The following is a 15,034-nucleotide window of genomic DNA, read 5'->3' as shown; positions in this document are numbered from 1 at the left end:
CAATTTTTTAGAGCAGTTTCAAGTTCACAGGAAAACTGAGGGGAAGCTATAGAGATTTCGTTAGGTTCCCTGCCCTTACACATGAACAGGACTCCCCACTCTCAACATCCCCCACCAAGGTAGTACATTTGCTACAACTGATGAACCTACATTGACACATCATAATCACCCCAAGTCCATAGTTTACATTAGGTTTTACTCTTGGTGTTGGAAATTCTATGGATTTAAACAAATGTATAATGATATTTATCAACCATTATAGTATCATACAGAGTATTTTCACTGTCCTAAAAATCCCCTGTGTTCCAGGAAACAATAGATGTTGGCAAGGATGCCGAGAAAAGGGAGCCAACCCTCTTGCACTGCTGGTGGGAATGCAAACTGGTGCAGCCACTCTGGAAAACAGTATGGAGTTTCCTCAAAAAGCTAAAAATAGAACTACCCTATGATCCAGCAATTGCACTACTAGGTATTTACCTAAAGGATACAAAAATACAGATTCAGAGGGGTACATGCACCCCAATGTTTATAGCAGCATTATCAACAATAGCCAAACTATGGAAAGAGCCCAAATGTCCATCTATTGATGAATGGATAAAGACAATGTGGTATATATATTCAATGGAATATTAGCCATTGAAAAAGTGAAATCTTGCCATTTGCAACAATGTGCACGGAGCTAGAGTGTATTGTGCTAATGAAATAAGTCCATCAGAGAAAGACAAATACCATATGATTTCACTCACATGTAGAATTTGGGAAACAAAACAGATGAACATGTGGGAAGGGGAAAAAAAGAAAGAGGGAAGCAAATCATAAGAGACTCTTAACAATAGAGAACAAATTGAGAGTTGGTGGAGGGAGGTGGGTGGTGGATGGGCTAGATGGGTGATGGGTATTAAAGGGGATATTTGTTGTGATGAGCACTGGATGTCGTATGTAAGTGATGAATCATTAAATTCTATGCCAGAAACCAATATTACACTATATGTTAACTAACTAGAATTTAAATACAAATTTGGAAAATAAAATTGCCTGTGTTCCATCCATTCATCCCTCCCTCTCCCCTAACCTTTGGCAATCAGCGATCTTTTTATTGTCTCCATACTTTAGCCTTTTTCCAGAATGCCATATAATTGGAATCTACAGTAGGTAGCCTTTCAGATTGACTGCTTTCACTTGATAATAGGCATTTACGTTTCCTCCATGTTTTTGCATGGCTTGATAGCCCATTTCTTTTTGGTGCAAAATAATATTTCCATTGTGTGGATGTATCCCAGGTTTTTTGTTTGTTTGTTTGTTTTTTACCCATTCACCTACTGAAGGACATCTTGGTTGCTTCTAAGTTTGGCAATTATGAATAAATCTGCCATAAATATCCACATTCAGGTTTTTATGTGGACATACATTTTTAACTGCTTTGGATAACTACCAGAAAGCATGATCGGTGGATCATATGGTAAGAGTATGTTTAGTTTTGTAAGGAACCATCAAATTGTCTTCCATTGTGGATGCACCATTTTGTATTCCCACCAACAATGAATGAGAGCTACCGATCCACATCCTGGCCAGTGCTGGTGTTGTCAGCGTGCTGGATGTTGGCTGTTCTAATAGGTGTGTGGTGGTATTTCTTGTTTTAGTGACCTGCTTTTAATAAATAGAATACCACACAAGTGATGGGATGCCCCTTCTGTGACTAGGTCACAAAAGACTATGACTTCCATCAGGTTAGCATTTTCTCTCAGGCTTGTCCTGATGAAGCCAGCTACCATGTTGTAAGCTGCCCTATAGAGAGGTCCATGTGGCGGGGAACAGAGGAGGGTCTCTAGGCAACAGCCGGTGAGGAACTGAGGACCTCAACCCAATAGCATGAGAGTGATGAATCCTATCAAAAATCGCTTGAGTGAGCTTGGACCCAGGTCCACCCCATGGCCAAGACCAGAGATGACTGCAGCCCCGGCTGACACCTTCACTGCAGCTTGGGAGAGACCCAGACCCAGAGGATCCAGCTAACTCATACTTGGATTCCTGACCCACAGAAACTGTGAGATAACATTTTTTAAAGACTGGAATAATTTATTATGTGGCAGTGGATAACTAACACAGTAGCCATTAAAATATATTTATTATTATTATTATTTTAATGTTTATTTACTTTGAGAGAGACAGAGTGTGAGTGGAGGAGGGACAGACAGTGAGGGAGACACAGAATCTGAAGCAGGCTCCAGGCTCTGAGCTGTCAGCACAGAGCCTGACATGGGGCTCAAACTAACGAGCTGTGAGATCATGACCTGAGTCGAAGTCGGATGCTCTACTGACTAAGCCACTCAGGTGCCCCAAATATGTCTATTATTTTAATTGTTCTTCCCCAGGTTAGAGATACAGGTTGGGTACACAGCAGAATCACAGGGAATGGGAATTTCTAAAATACTGATTCTCAGCCCCAAACTGATTTTGTATACCTGGGTTGAATCCCAGATGAGGCTGATATACATCCTGAACAGAAGAACATTATTGTAGGTTGCTGGCTGATTTTTGAAATTAAGCAGGCATCTGGGAAAAAATGCTGAGTTCTAGGCTTCAACAAAGAAGATTCTGTTTCAGTTGATTAAGGGTCAGGTCAGGGATCTGAATGTTTATTTATTTGTAAATTTATTTAACTCCAAGTTAGTTAATATATAGTGTAATAATGGTTTAAAGAGTAGAATTCAGTGATTCATCACTTACATATAACACCCAGGGCTCAGCCCAACAAGTACCCTCCTTAATGCCCATCACCCATTTAGCCCATTCCCTCACCCAACACCCCTCCAGCAACCCTCATTTTGTTCTCTGATTTAAGAGTCTCTTACAGTTTGTCTCCCTCCCTCTTTTTATTTTTCCTTCCCTTCCCCTATGTTCATATGTTTTGTTTCTTAAATTCCACATATGAATTAAGCCATATATTTACCTTTCTCTGACTGACTTATTTCATTTAGCGTAACACACTCTAGTTCCATCCACATCGTTGCAAATAGAAAGATTTCATTCTTTTTGATGGCTGAGTAATATTCCATTTTATGTATATATCACATCATCTTTATCCATTCGTCAGTCAATGGACATTTGGGATCTTTCCATAATTGGGCTTGTTGATAGCACTGCTATAAACATTGGGGAGCATGTGCCTCTTCAAATCAGCATTTTGTATCCTTTGGGTAAATACCTAGTAGTGTAATTACTGGGTTGTAGGGTAGCCCTATTTTTAATTTTGTGAGAAACCTCCATACTGTTTTCCAGAGTGGCTGCACCAATTTGCATTCCCACCAACAGTGCAAAAGGGTTCCGCTTTCTCTGCATCCTCATTAACATCTATAGTTTCCCAGGTTGTTAATCTTAGCCATTCTGGCAGGTGTAAGGTGGTATCTCATTGTGGTTTTGATTTGTATTAGGGATCCAAATTTTAAAAAATGTCTCAGATGTTTCTGATGATCCTCCTGCTGTGGGAACTACTGGTTTAGGTGACGTCTGTACTATTTAGTGAACATGCACATTTCCTGAAGTGTTTGCCTAATATTAGACCCGTGATTTTTATTCCTGGCTGCACATTATGATCACCAAGGGAGCTTTTAAAAAAATACTGTTACCTGGGCCCCACCCCAGACCAATTAAGTCAGAATCTCAGGGGGTTGGTTCTGGCACTAACATTTTTAAAAGCTCCCCGGTTGAATCTAACGTGCAACTAAGGTTGAGAACTTTATGTTAAATCTTTAAAGAATAGAATTTTCTCATGAACTGCATTTAGAGGCTGCATTGGATTATTGTCTGTTTTTAGTCTTTCATAGAGTTAATTTATTAAAAAAGTTTTCCAGTGTGATCTGATCAATGCAAACCTACTGCATCTGTATCTTCCTTTGATCTGAGTGCTCCACTTCTATAAATGTGGTTGAAGGCAGCTTTAGCTTAATTTTTTTGTTTGGTTTTTGTTTTTGTTTTTGTCGTTTTGTTTTGTTTTTTTGGGGGGCAGCATCACCACTCTGTTGTTTCACTGGGCCTTGAAAGAACTGGATCTTTAGGTCTTCTTCACATTTGCTGCCGATGAAATGGCCTCCTCCATCAGATATGTTTCCTGGAGGTCATTTTGGTGCCTGTGGCCTGGGATAGATCAGGCTTGGGTCCTGGAGAGGCAATGGGGATGACCTTTCAGGGCAGGTAAATAGCAAGGGGACTGATCCATTGGCCTGAAGACACACATGCTTGGGCTGAAGCTGGCTTTCAGCCTCACTCACTCCTTCAGCCACATGCCCCTGTGTGGGGCACAGCCCCTAGTGGCAAGACTGAGACCCATGTGAACCACGTGGACTGGAGCAGTGGAGAGTGGTTCCCCAAAGGGAAATTGAGCTGCTGTTCCCCAAAGATGGGCCATGGATGTTGGGTAGGCAAAATTAGTGCTGCCCTTAAACCCGGGCAACAGGAGCCCCTACTCCAGGCCCCGTGCTTTAAAGGGCCCTTCTCAGGTCCTGCTCGGGGTGGGGCCCCACAAGGTTGGGCTAAGGAACTGTGTCCATCCACACCTGTGCCACACCACTCTGTGCCTGATATCACTCACCTGGTGGCTGGAGGCTACTTTCAGGGCCTATGTGCATCTCTACCCTGGGCCCAATTCCCGAGGGCCAACTATACTTCCAGTGTGGGTACCCTAGGCCTGTGGGGTGATCTAGGGGTGACAGGTGGTAGATGGTATAGATGGAACTTGGACATGTGGGCTGGGGTATCCATTCAGTGCAAGTGTGTAAGGCCCTTTGAGGTGTAGGGCAGAGCTAGGCTATTAAGAGCAGGAGTGGGCTGGGTGCTAATAGCTAAGGGACTGAGGTACACGGGTTCTCCCTAGGCTGCCATATTCCAGAAAACATTACTAATAAGTCCAAGAATTTGAAAGTCAAACCTGGCCTTGCAGGTAAATGTGAAGGTCATTTGATTGCTTTTTGGCTTGATTTCTAACGTTTAGGTATATAGATATGTGGTACGTGGGCCCTCATTTGGATTCTTGACCATGTGTGTGACACCACACATGTGAAGGGTGAGCTTATGCAAAACCAACAAATGGATCCAAAAGATGTCCATCCAGAATGAGCCCAAGGGAAGGATATCTTGAGCTGGAGGTCAAGGTGAAGAAGAGGGATTATGTAGATGATGGGGAAGTTCTTGGATAATTTGAGACCCTTTCTCTTTATTAAAATCTCCTGGAAGGACCCTTAGCAATTGATCCTGCTAGAACCCTACAGTTTCCTTTGATTCTTGCTGATTGACTGGGCTCCAAAGACCACAGAGATGGCCAAATGTTTCCTTCCTTGCTTTATGGCGGCATCATTCCAGTCTTTGCTTCTGTCTTCACATGACTGTCTTCCCACTGAGTGTCTTTTTTTAAATGTTTATTTATTTTGAGAGACAAAGGGAGTGTGAGCAGGGGAAGGAAGGTGAGAGAGGGAATTCAAAGCAGGCTCCACACTGTCAGCATGAAGCCCGACATGGGGCCTGATCTCATGAATCCTGAGATCGTGACCTGAACCAAAATCAAGAGTCAGACGCTTAACTGACTGAGCCACCCAGGTGCCCCTCCAATGTGTGTCTTTCTGTGTATCTCCTTCTCTCCTGAGGACACTCTCACTGGATTTGAGACTTACTCTAATCTGCTATTGTCTCATCTTGATCCTCACCTACATCACATTGGCAAGGACCCTGTATCCAAACAAGGTCGGTTTCTGAGATTCCATGTGGACAAGCATTTTTGGGGGTCCACCCCACTATGGGCTACAAAGTGTCTTTAGGAAGGACTTGGCTGCATGCTCTTGGAGATAACTTCAGTCTCAGAAATGCTTGTGTCAACTCTAAAGTCGGTGCAGGGGTTGTGTGGGATGGAATCGGGGGAGATGACAGGTGGACATTTATGGACTGTCAGCTCCCTGCTAGGTGGTTACCTGAGGTTTGTGGAGTTTAATCCTTAAAACAATGGTTCACAAGGGATGACCAAGACCAGCAGCATCAGCGTTACCTGGGGGCTTGTTAGAAACGCACATTCTCAGAAAGGGGACCCCTCTTGCACTGTTGGTGGGAATGCAAACTGGTGCAGCCTCTCTGGAGAATGGAGTGGAGTTTCCTCAAAACACTAAAAATAGAACCACCCTGCAATCCAGCAATTGCACTATTAGGTATTTACCCAAAGGATACAAAAATACAGATTTAGAGGGGTACATGCTTCCCAATGTTTATAGCAGCCTTAGCAACAGTAGCCAATCTATGGGAAGAGCCCAAGTGTCTATCAACTGATGAATAGATAAAAACCATGTGGTATTATAGGGCACCTGGGTGGTTCATTTGGTTCAGTGTCTGACTTCAGCTCAGGTTATCATCTCACAGTTTGTGAGTTTGAACCCTGCATCGGGCTGTCAGCACAGAGCCTGCCTCAGATCCTCTGTTCCCTTTTCCCTTTGGCCTCCCCTGCTTTTGCTCTCTCCCTCTCTCTTGAAAATAAATAAACATTAAAAAGAAGAAGATGTAGTGTATATGTATGGTGAAATATTACTCGGCAATCAAAAAGAATGAAATCTCGGCAGTTGCAATGACATGGATGGAACTAGAATGTATTATGCTAAGCGAAGTAAGTCAGTCAGAGAAAGACAAATATGATATGATTTTACTCTGACGTGGAATTTAAGAAACAAAACAGGTGAACGTATGGGAAGGGGAGGTGGGAAGATAAGAGAGAGAAACAAACCACAAGAGACTCCCAATAATGAAGAGTAAGCTGAGGGTTGATGGAGGGATGGGGGTAGGGGATGGGCTAGATGGGTGATGGAGATTAAGGGAGGCACTTGTGATGAGCACTGGGTGTTGCATGTAAGTGAATCACTGAATTCTACTCCTGAAACCAATATTGCACTGTATGTTAACTAACTAGAATTTAGATAGAGTAAAAAAAAAAAAAAAAAGAAAGAAAGAAAGAAAGAAATGCACATTCTCAGGCCACCTGAGACCCAGTGAATCAGAAACTATGGGGTTGGGGCCCAGCAATCTGTGTTTTAACTCACAGGTCTTCGGGTGCTTGGTCAAGTCTGAGAAGCACTGCCTGAAAACATCCTTAATCCTTAAAACAACCCTATGTGTTATCATTACCATGCTGATGAGGAACGTTCAGGAAGGTGGTGTATCCAAGCTGCCCCAAGAGGGAAACAGCCCTGCAAAGCCAAAATACTCACCCACGTAAGCCCACCCTTGAAATTCTCAGGGCTTGCACTACATCTATCCTGCATGCAAGGAAAATCCAGAATCTAGTACCCCACCGACCCCCCCAAATCCACTTTTATTCCCAGCTGCTTTTAGCATTCTCTTTGTTCTGGCAAGGCAGTCTACCCCCTCCTCCTTCCTTATTGCCTTCCCAGACCTGCTTTTAAGTTTTGTCTGTGAATTAGAGTTTTGAAAAGGCACTATCAAAAACCCCTGGTCTTGTTTTTAGTAGCCTTGTGACTAAGAATACAATGCCAACAAGTCAATATTGTGTGCAAATGGCAGTAAAATGCCCCTAAATGGCTCCCTCACTCCAGTTTTGTAGAATGAATCAATGGAAATTTTATTTTTATTTTTATTTTAAAATAAAATTTTAAAAATATAAAAATATAAAAAATTTAAAAATAAAATTTTATTTATTTAAAAAATAAAATGGTAATTTTATTTTTATTTTTATTTTTTATTTAAAAAAATTTTTTTAACATTTATTTATTTTTGAGACAGAGAGAGAGCATGAAGAGGGGAGGGTCAGAGAAAGAGGGAGACACAGAATCTGAAACAGGCTCCAGGCTCTGAGCTATCAGCACAGAGCCCGATGCGGGGCTCGAACCCACAGACTATGAGATCATCACCTGAGCTGAAGTCAGACGCTCAACCGACTGAGCCACCAGGCGCCCCAGGCCTGGTAATTTTAAAGGCAAAAGACGCTGTGGGTCCAGGGAGCCCGGCGGGAGGATGGAAGCTGTGTTTCTCCATTACTCACTATGGAGGAGGCTAACACAAACGCTTAAACCTTTAACCTCCAGTGTGTTAGCCATCAGGCAGTGGAGGGTAGCTCATTAGCATCCGGTGACCCTGAATGTCTGGCTTCCACCCTCACTGAGACTCAGAGAAGAGATCCACAAGATGGCAGTAGCCACTAGAGCATGGCATATATGGTCCGTGCTGCTTCTGGAATTTCCAAATTAAAAAAAAAAATCTGCAATCTGGAGGGAGACCACGAAGGAACATTCATCCAAATCCTGCCTCCCGTCCTTCCAGAGCTGCACCCGTCTGAATCAGTGTGAGCCAACTGCTCATAAAGCTCTCAGGGAAAGGGGCTCCCTGAATCCTGTTTGTTTAATCAATGGATTAATCAAATTGTTTACATATTTCCCATTGTCCCAACTTTTTATCCTGAAAAATCCAACCTGTAGGCAAGCTGGAAGATGAATACACCTGCTTGCCTTTCTCTCGGACCCATCGGTTGTTATCATTTAGCCACATTTATTGTATCTCTGTCTTTCTCCCCTTTTGGGGAAGAAATGCTTGACAGTAAGCTGCAGACATCCTGATGCTTCAGCCTTCAGTCATTCAACATCAGCGACAATGAAGACCTTTTTCCACATAAGCACAACATCATTATCACACTCTAGAAGCTTAACGTTGATGCATTAATATTATGTGCACTCAATCCATATCTAAATTGCCACCATAGTCCCAGTGATGTACTTTATAGGGATTTCCAATCCCTCCTCCATGGCCCATTTGGGAATCACATACTGCATTTAGCGGTTGTGTCTTTTTATCCCCCCGCCCTCTTTTTGGGGGAGGGTTTTCTTTTAAGACTTCACATTTCTTAACAGCCCAGTTCCCTGGTCTTGTAGAATGCCCAGCCCTCTGGATTTATCGTCATTGGTTCTGTGTGATTTGACTGAAGTTCAGTATCTTGGAAAGAATTCTACCCGAGTCGTCTGGTGTCCTTCCTGTTGAGTCAGCTCAGGTGACCCGTGATGTCACGCAGTCACCATCTTGGTGGTGCTGAGCTGGAGCACCTGGCTAAGGTACCAAACCTTATGCAGAGCCCTCTTTCTGTGACTATGGCCATCCTGGATGGTGGACTGACTTTCCACAGGCCGTTCTCTCCCCACAGCTGTCAGGGGCTGTTCTCACAGTGCCAATAGAATCAGGACATTCCTTTGCCTAAACTCTACCTGTCGCTTCCCACCACGCCCAGAGTAAATTGCAGACCTCCTGGCATGGCTTTTATATCCTGCAGCATCTGGCCCCTGCCTCCCTTCTGACATCATTTGGAACCAGTCTCCCCTGCTCACTGTGCTCCCCCTACCAGGCCTTCTTTCTGTGTTTTCCAGACACCAAACTGTGCACTTAAGGTTTCCTCTGCCCTTAATGCTCTGGCATGGCTGGCTCCTTCCAATCCTTCAGGCTTCTGTTCAGGTGCCACGTTTCCATCCCTATCCCACTTTTCTTGTTCTTTTCGTCTGTGAAGCAGTGATCACCACCTGAAAGGATCTGTTTCCTTATTCTTTCACTTCTAGTTTATCGTCTGTCCCTTCCCACAGGCCACAGGCTCCATGAAGGCCAACACCTGGGTTGGATTGCTCACCACTGGGTTGGCACTCCAGAATAAAACCTGACACATAGTAAGTGCTCAGTAAATGTTGGTGAATGAATGAATGAATGAATGGTTTTGATTCTGCATTGTTTTCGATTCTGAGACAGAAAAATAAAGATATGGCCTCTGCCCACAGGTGGCTCCTGGTTTGGTGACTCACATATAAAAAGACAACTGGAGTCCCATCAGGCAAGTGCCAGGTGCTCTGGGCAGACAGAGGAGAGGGTGGCTGATTCCCACTCTGAGGAAGGGGAGGTGTCTCACCAGGGGTGACTATAGAGCTCTCTCATTTGTGTGCTTGTGACACAGATTTTCCCTTAAAATGCTGTGGGTGGCAGCATTTGGAACAGTGTCCTGGGAGGCAGAAGACGCAAGTTCTGAGTCTGAGCTGTGTGACCTCACAGCAGACACTTAGCCACCCCGGGCTTCATTTCTCTTCCTTGTACCATAAAAGGTTTGAACCCCAGTCACGTTTAGACTGCCTTGACTCCAGTGTTGTCTGAGACTACATTCTACTCTTTGTGAGCAGGTGACCCTGGACAAAGGTCTTCCCTTTGTGCCTCACTCACCCCATCTGTAAAATGGGATCAATGATACCCATCTCACACAGTTGCCGTGAGGAACATTGCGATGGCAAAGTGACCGAACTCAGCCAACTGTACAACACACTCTCCAAAATTAAGGGGCTGTTCTACTTCAAGGACAATTCTCCTGAAATATATGTCTCGCTGGGATGCCTGGGTGGCTCAGTCGGTTAAGTGCCCAACCCTTGATTTCAGCTCAGGTTATGATTACACAGTTCGTGGGTTCAAGCCCCATGATGGGCTCTCTGCTGAAGTGTGGAGTCTGCTTGGGATTCTCTCTCTCTCTCTCTCTCTCTCTCTCTCTCTCTCTCTCTCTCCCCTCTCTTTGCTCCTTCCCTGCTTGCATGCTCTCTCTCAAAATAAATAACCATTAAAAAATATATAGAAATCTCAGATTCTCTGTGTCTTCAGAACTTTCTTTCTATAGCTGTCCCAGCAAGAAAAACTCCTTTTTTTTTTTTTTAACCTGAAATCCTTCTCTGGAAGTCTTGGCACTTTGAGTCGAAGGGTCATTAAAAGACCAGATGGCAGAGAAAGCCTTTAGGTTACTGTTTCCAGAAGCTCTGTGGTTCAGTTAGAAGCCCCAGTGCCCTGGGAGTGCCCTGCAGAGATGAAGGTCAATAATGCCAGCTCAGTCAATGCATCTGGTGCTCTTCCGCACTGCAGCCCCTGCCAGTGCCTGGCACCCCTGCCCACCTGCTGTACTGGAGACGAGAAGCAGAAGCCAGGCATGGACCTGTCACACGTCACCGCGACGACTGCCTGTGTCCCCTTGCTATCCACCAACCAGCTCTCTCAACCCAGGGGTGAGAGGGACCTATGGAGGGGCCGATGGGGGTGGCAGGGAGGTCTGCGCAGGTGTGGGAGGGTGTGGGTGGGGTACAGAGAGTCAGAGTGTCAGCCCTTCCTTCCTTCTTTCCTTAACCCTTCTCTTTTTAATTTCTTTTAATGTTTATTTATTTTTGAGAGACAGAGAGAGAGAGACAGAGTACCAGAGGGGGAGGGACAGAGAGAGAGGGAGACACAGAATCCGAAGCAGGCTCCAGGCTCTGAGCCGGCAGCACAGAGCCCCACGTGGGGCTCGAACCCACAAACCGCAAGATCATGACCTGAGCCGAAGTCGGACGCTTAACCAACTGAGCCACCCAGACGCCCCCAAATCCACCCTTTGAAAGTGTATAAAGTTCAATGGTTTTTAGTCATTCAAAGGTGGTACAACCACCACCACTACCTAATTTCACAAATGGAAACCCAGCCACTCCCATTCCCCAGCCACGTCTCCGTGGGTTTCCCTATTCTGGACATGTGATCTAAGTGGAACCGTGTCGTGGTTGCCCTTTTGTGCCTGGTCCCTTTCACCTAGCATGATGTTTTCGAGACTCATCCACACTGTAGCATGTGTTAGAGTTTCCTTCCTTCTTCAGGCTGAATGATAGTCTGTGATGTGTCTACATCACATTCTGTTTATCCGTTCTCTACTGATGGATGCTCAGGGCTATTGTGAGTAATGCTGCTGTGAACGTTCACGTGCACGTTTTAGGGAGAGCACGTGCCTTCATTTCTCTTGGGTTTATACCCACGAGTGGAGTCGCTGGCTCTGGTCCTTTATTCTTCTGCCACAACAGGATTCTCATGTTGTAGGTGTAAAAAGGGAGTGTCGGATAAGAGGGCATTTGAACCCTCTGACTTGTGAGTTCTGCAGGCAAACGTGAGCTAGGTATTCAACAAACAACTTATTTCCTGCGCTGCTAAGGCACACGGCTATATTTTCCTGCCTCCCTGAAGTCTGATCCAGCTATGAGATTTTGTTCCAGCTGGTCATGAAGCCCATTTCCAGGCACTCTTTGCCTCTCTCTTCCTGTGTCTGTGATTGAGCTCAGAGGACCCGGTGGTTGGGGGGGATTCTGGCCTAAGGGGTCACAAAGGTATCCACTGAAGGGCCCACACGGCTGAATGTGGAGCAGAGCCTCTCTGCCAGCCCACGTTAACTTGTCATATAAGCAACAAATAAACAATACCTTAGGACACTGAGATCTGGGGGCTATTTTTTACCCCAGCTAGTCTATCCTGCCTCGTGCGGGCTCTTTATATAAGAAGTGACTGTTCAGTTTTGAGAGCAGTGTGAGGGGCTTCCGGCCCTGCCTCCAGCTTCCTACCACCTTTGCCATCCGCTGGTTCTGTGGTGGGAGTTCCTGCACGGACCTCCCCTTGGACTTGGTGTTGTCTAGTCAGGTGACCAGCTGTCCTGGTGTACCTGGGAGTGAGGGGATTCCTGGGATTTGGGACTTTTGGTTTTGAAACTGGGACACTCCAGGGCAAACTGATGCTCTTACCCGTCTCTGATCTGGGACGTGGGCTGAACTCCACTGCCCTTGGCGCAGCAGGAAAGAATGACGTGCCCGTCACAGGTGAAGTTTTGGGGGGGGGGGAGGGGTGCTGAGGCGTACCCTTGAGGTGTTTGCCATTCCCGGACAAGAGCTGGGATTGTTCTGCACTCTTCTGGTGGTGACATCAGCCCTTCTCAGGCACTTGTTTGGAATCTCAGCCAGGCTGTTCACGGGGCACTGCTGCTGTATGGCGGTCCCTTAGGTCGTGATCTCATGGTCTGTGAGTTCGAGCCCCATGTCCGTTCTGTGCTGATGGCTCAGGGCCTGGAGCCTGCTTCAGTTTCTGTGTCTCCCTCTCTCTCTGCTCCTCCCCCACTTACACTCTGTCTCTCAAAAATGAATAAATGTAAAAAAAAAAAAAAAAAAGATGTGCTAGGTGCAGTTTGCTGTGAGAAGGGGGGAGGCCACTCAGCGTTTGGAAAATAAATTAGGAGATATAGGATGGGGAACAATAGAGGGGTGGAGAGAAGGGGAGCAGACACGGGTGGAGGGCGGGAAGCAGGGTGGACAGGAAGGGAGTGGGTCCAGATCTATGTCCGCGAACGTGTCCCACCTCCCCGGATGTTGCTCTGTGTGCCGCTTGGTGTGCCCGAGGGCCTGGGGCTGTGCTCTCCTTCACGCTGTGTATGCTGTTTGAGACTTCTGCTGTGTCTCTGGGTTCAGTTTTGTTCCTAGTGTTCCAGGTCTTCCAAGGACCACCCCCCGGCAAGGCCAGGAGGACACCTGTGCTGGTTCTCTGGGCAAGAGGACTCACACCTGTCATCTGTGGTTAGCGCTCAGTGGGGAAGCACCAGAGGGCAGGCGTGATTTCTGCACATGCGCGGTGCGGCGCGGCACGCCAGGCCTCAGCTTCCACCCCAAGCTCAGGCTTCCGCCTCATTAGTGCCTACGTCTGGTGGCAGGGAGAGCCTGGAGGGCCGGGCAGACCTGCACCGTCCAGCGGCACCGTCGGAAAACAGTCTCAGGCTTCTCCGTTCGTGAGCCAGTGGCATGAAAGATAGCTTCTCATTTGGCTCTGCTGTAAGCCAGAAAATGAGCAAATTAAAGCTCTCATTAAGGTCCTCCCGTGACAGAGACGAGCTCTCCCACTGGCCATTCACCATTACAAGCGAATAAGACCATCCACAGAGTCGGATATTAGGCTCGAGTTCCTTTCTCTAAGTGCTAAAGGGTTTTTTTTTTTTTTTCTTCTTCTTCTGGATCATGAAAAATAAATGCCCATTTCCCTTCAATCCAGTCAGCACGAGGGACCTACGGGGGAGAGACTCACTGTTCTCACAAAGGAGGATTTTCTGCAGCTGAATCTTTTCGAGGTTGTTCTCTCCCTCCCCACCCCCACCCCCCACCCCCCACCCCCAGCTGGCAGGAGGAGGCACTGCAGTCTGGGGTCTGGGACGCGGTGCCAGAGCTGTGAGAGCAGTCCTGCCTGGGGGTCTGGGGTGAAGGAGCCACAGCCAGCCACCTGCTGACTCCTACCAGGTATGTGCCACAAACTGTGCCAAACACTTCAAGTGCCTGATGTTCTTTGCATTCTCCTGGCAGCCATGTGGGGGCAATTTACAAACGGAGGAACTGAGGCTCAGAAAATGCAGTATTTTGCCCCAAAATACAGACCTGGGATTCAAACGCAGTTCTGTCTGGTCCCAAATCCGGCTTTGGAATCCTCAACGGCCATCCCAGTCTGCCCCCCAGCTGTGGGATATTAGGTAACTGGAAGGGATACTTTCTAGAAGCAGTGCCAAGGAGAAGCCTAAAGCTGGGGATGGTTTGGGAAGGGGATAGAAATAAGAGGAGCAGCCCAGAGCACGGGGCCAGTCACGGGGACAGACACAGACACAGGGAACAGGACTCTGTTCGGAGCATTCACTGTTTGGGGGTCCTGGTCAATGACAGGATGGAGAAAACAGTGGAGGACCCTGCCGTGGGTAAGGCAGGGGGTCTGATCACCAGCTGACAGTGGAGGCTAGTTAGGAAATGCAGAAGCTTGCTTGAGTGGACTTATCCACAGGACAGGGCTTACTAAAGCTGGGAACCAAGGCTCTGTGAGATGCTAGGGCTCCCTCTTGGCTCTCCCAGACACTGGGTTTGTGGCGCTGTGATTTGTTCCAGACGATATCCAATTATCCTCCCTTTGCTGATAAGGCAAGGCAGGGCTAAGTGACCGGACACAGGGTTGGTTTTCTTTCCAATGTATCGAGAGCCAGAGTTTCCGAACTTTGGCAAGCCTCACAGGACCTGCCTCAGCTCTTTGCCATAATGATGTTCTCCCTCATTGTTCTGTGTAGAGCCCATGGCCACATTGTGCACTTGGATCTATAAACACGATGGGAGACTGAGCTGGTAAGACACATTTGTGTGACCTTGGGTAAGTCACTCCCTCATCAGACGTAGTTATAGAAATTGAC

The 15,034-nt window shown here is 46.4% G+C and overlaps 1 long non-coding RNA gene across 1 annotated transcript; it reads left to right on the top strand.

Moving 5' to 3' along the window:
* The first annotated feature begins 1,468 nt into the window (after positions 1 to 1,468).
* LOC128315864 (uncharacterized) lies at positions 1,469 to 10,488 on the top strand. The gene is made up of 3 exons (XR_008298977.1): positions 1,469 to 7,239; positions 8,910 to 9,686; positions 9,795 to 10,488. It is a non-coding gene; the product is annotated as an uncharacterized LOC128315864 (long non-coding RNA).
* The last annotated feature ends 4,546 nt before the right edge of the window (positions 10,489 to 15,034 follow it).

The sequence above is a fragment of the Acinonyx jubatus genome, chromosome B3, assembly GCF_027475565.1.
Source record: "Acinonyx jubatus isolate Ajub_Pintada_27869175 chromosome B3, VMU_Ajub_asm_v1.0, whole genome shotgun sequence".
Classification (NCBI taxonomy): domain Eukaryota; kingdom Metazoa; phylum Chordata; class Mammalia; order Carnivora; family Felidae; genus Acinonyx; species Acinonyx jubatus.
Note: the sequence above shows the minus strand (reverse complement) of the source record. Positions and strands in the feature narration are given on the sequence as shown.